Source organism: Chiloscyllium plagiosum, chromosome 42 (assembly GCF_004010195.1).
Source record: "Chiloscyllium plagiosum isolate BGI_BamShark_2017 chromosome 42, ASM401019v2, whole genome shotgun sequence".
In the NCBI taxonomy this organism is placed as follows: Eukaryota; Metazoa; Chordata; class Chondrichthyes; order Orectolobiformes; family Hemiscylliidae; genus Chiloscyllium; species Chiloscyllium plagiosum.
Genome location: NC_057751.1, coordinates 5,700,188 through 5,704,342, shown reverse-complemented (window position 1 = coordinate 5,704,342; position 4,155 = coordinate 5,700,188).

Sequence of the window (4,155 nt, the reverse complement as noted above, 5' to 3'; positions counted from 1 at the left end):
GTAATTTGTCATTTACAAAAAGATTCAGTGAAAAGTGGTTAAGTCGCCATACTCTGGCACCGATATGAATGACAGAAATGGAATATAAAAAGATATATTAGACATAAGATATGTCAATGAAATGAGGCAAGTATTGTAAAAGGAAGCCCAGAAATATGACACCGACTGGTTGGATCGAATGGCTGTGTTTTTTTATATAATCCTGGAAGGGTAATATTTGATCAGAACAAATGGTAAAGTGCTTGCATTGAGAGCCCTCTGCTGGCAGATTTGCTCACTGTACCGTCAGGAGGTTCTGGACCAAAAGTGAACAAGCTCGAAGCTCGAAAAGGACACCAGCGTCCCAACAGTAATTCATCAATCCGCAACCTACAGTTACTGTACCTTGTGAATTCTTAAAATTAATCGTTACGTAATTTCGGTAAATTTGATTTGCTGAATGTTTTATATATTATACATATATATATACACACACACACATTATATATATGGAATTTCATTGAGCTCCTGACACATGGGCATGATTCTGAATATTGACAGCAAATTCAAATAATGGACAGGAAACGTGAAATGACATGATGGAGAAAGCAAAATATGGGGAAAGCAAAGAAACAGGATCTTGTAGAGACTTGTTGGGAATCTGTCTTTGCGTTAAAATGAATTTACAATTCTAAATATCTGTAGTCCAAGAAATACTGCTTTTGAAATGTTAATATATTGTGCATCTTCATGAATAAGGAGTTGTAAAACAACGAGAAATTACTGGGATATGGAAATGATGTAGATGTACAAATATATTATATGCCAGTAATCCCATCAATAGCTCTGGCTGCCAAGTTTCGATGTTCTATTTTATGACTGAGGGAGTACTGGGCTTTTACGTGAGTGAGGTAATAAATTGAGAGCTGATCTGGCTGTTTCAGGATGATATGAGGACTTCCCAGAAATGCAGGAAATATTTTCACACAGCTGTTGAATTTGTGATTTCTGGATCTTTCCAAAGTGACTCTTTGGTTGGTCTTAAGTGACAATCGAAGTCACTGTGATACAGTTTTAAAATTGGTACGTCTCTTGCGTGTCTGCTTTCGAAATACTGACATGTGGAATCATCTGAACTGTGGTTTTTACGGGGGAGAGGCAATCGCAAGAACAGCTTTTAGTGGGACCTGTGTGTTCCACAACGGAGATTACCTTTGACAGTGCGGCAGTCAACTCATTGCAAAGTCATTGAGGTTGACATCATAGAAACAGGGCAGTCGGTCCAACTTGTCGATGGTGCTCAGTTTTCACAATTAGTCGAGTCCCATTTGTCTGCGTTTGGTTCATATCCCTCCATACCTGTCCCATTCATTTACCGACCCAAATACTTCTTAAAGGACAAATCAGTATTCGCTTCCACCACGACCTCTGGCAGCTGATTTCATACACTAAATTACCCTTCGAGACGTTTGTGTATCTGCCCCCTCTCACCATCGACCTATGCCCGCTCGTTTTACACCTTGTTGGTTATCTGCCTCTCATGTTTTTATAGACCCCTATAAGGTCACCCTTCAATATCCAATGCTCCAGGGCAAAGTCCCAGACTATCCTTTTCCTTTCAGTCCATAGCATCCTGGTAAATCTTTTCTTTTCACTTTCTGGAATTCAAGCAGTACTCCAAACATCTTGTACATCTGCAACAAGAAGTCCCCACTCCTATACTCAGTGCCCTGACCAACTAAAGCAAGCATACGGAAAACCTTCTTCACCACCCTATTTTCCTGTGACTCCACTTCCAAGGAGCTGTGAATCTGTATCCCTATTTGTCTTTATTGTATCATATTACCTTGGACCCTATCATTGACTGTGTCAGTCCTGCCCTGGTTTTACCCAGCAAATACAACACCTTGCATTTGTCTATGTATTACAACTTTGCCAAAGCACTCACCTGTGCTGTTTAATCTACAATTCTACAAAAAGACATACACAAAACAAAATGTGTGAAATACTCTTTTCAGCAAAATTGGTTACATTACTTCAGCATAAATGTATTTCTTGATGAGAAACTGTTCACCTATTTAAAGAAGCAACAAGGGTTCTTCATCACAAAGTGGCTATCTGAACTGATCCAACATATACCTCTATTAATTAGGTGCTCATGCCCAAACTGGATGCAAGTACAAGATTGGTTGTATTGTCTCAAGCACCTTTTCAGTGTTGATTAAAACAATTCTTGTCATTTTTCGAGGTGCTGCATTTTGGAAAAGCAAATCAGAGCAGGATTTATACACTTACTGGTAAGTTCCCAGGGTGCATTGCTGAACAAATGCAGGTTCAAAGTTCCTTGAAAGTAGAGTCACATATAGATCGGATAGTGAAGAAGGCATTTGGTATGCTTTCCTTTATTGTTCATAGTATTGAGTACAGGAGTTGGGAGGTCATGTTGTGGCTATACGGGACATTGGTTAGATCACTTTTGGAATATTGCATGCAATTTAGCAATTCTTCCTACAGAAGGATGTTGTGAAACTTGAAAGAGTTCAGAGAAGATTTACAAGGATGTTGCCAGGGTTGGAAGATTTGAACTAAAGGGAGAGGGTGAACAGGCTGGGGCTGTTTTCCCTGGAGCGTTGGAGGCTGAGGGGTAACCTTACAGAGGTTTATTAAATCATGAGGAGCATGGAATGGAAAGGATAAATAGACTAGATCCTTTTCCTGGAGTGGGGGAGTCAGAACTAGAGGGCATAGGTTTAGGATGAGAGGGGAAATATATAAAAGGGACCTAAGGGGCAACTTTTTCATGCATTGTGGTGCAGGTATGGAATGAGCTGCCAGAGGAAGTGGTGAGGGCTGGTACAATTACAACATTTAAAAGGCGTCAGGATGGGTATATGAATAGGAAGGGTTTGGAGGGATGTGGGTCAAGTGCTGGCAAACGGGACTCGATTAGGTTAGGATAACTGGTCATAATGGATGAGTTGGACCGAAGTGTCTGTTTCCATGCTGTACACCTTTATGACTCTATTGTTGGCCCAGTTTCCTTGCAGACTCTAGAATTTCTTGCAATAATTGTAACTGGCCTTTACATGGCATTCACTGCATTAGTGGCTGAGCATTATATTGTTATTGTATAGCAACCTGCATTCAAATATTGTCAAGATTGAGAAAGTAAGAAGAGTTTCCTGCTGCCAGGCAAAAATGCAAAGAAAATTAAGGCCTTGGCACAGAAGAGACATTGTTCATGTCTATAAATGAACATTCGAAGGGTTCAATGTGGAAATGGCAGCTTAGCATATTTGTATCAGGTGTCCTTACTGAGAAGTTTGATTTGATTTTTATTCAAGAGACTGTGTGGTTATCCATGAATCTGACTGCCCTGGCCGACCCATTGTCTCCGCCTGCTCCTGCCCCACCGAACTCATCTCCGCATACCTTGACACCGTCCTGTCCCCCTTAGTCCAAGACCTCCCCACCTACGTTCGGGACACCACCCATGCCCTCCACCTGCTCCATGATTTTCACTTCCCCTGTCCCCAACGCCTTATTTTCACCATGGACATCCAGTCCCTGTACACCTCCATCCCCCATCACGAAGGACTCAAAGCCCTCCGCTTCTTTCTTTCCCGCCGTACCGACCAGTACCCTTCCACAGACACCCTCCTTCGACTGACTGAACTGGTCCTCACCCTGAACAACTTCTCCTTCCAATCCTCCCACTTCCTCCAAACAAAAGGAGTAGCCATGGGCACCCGCATAGGCCCCAGCTATGCCTGCCTCTTCGTACGATATGTGGAACAATCCATCTTCCGCAACCACACACTGGCCCCACCCCCCACCTTTTCCTCCGCTACATCGATGACTGTATCGGCGCCGCCTCGTGCTCCCACGAGGAGGTTGAACAGTTCATCCACTTCACCAACACCTTCCACCCCGACCTCAAATTCACCTAGACAGTCTCAGATTCCTCCCTCCCCTCCCTCGACCTTTCTATTTCTATCTCAGGTGACAGAATCAACACGGACATCTACTACAAACCGACCGACTCCCACAGCTAACTGGACTACACCTCCTCCCATCCTGCCCCATGTAAAAACGCCATCCCATTCTCCCAATTCCTTCGACTCCGCCGCATCTGCTCCCAGGAGAACCAGTTCCAAAAACGTCCAACCCAGATGG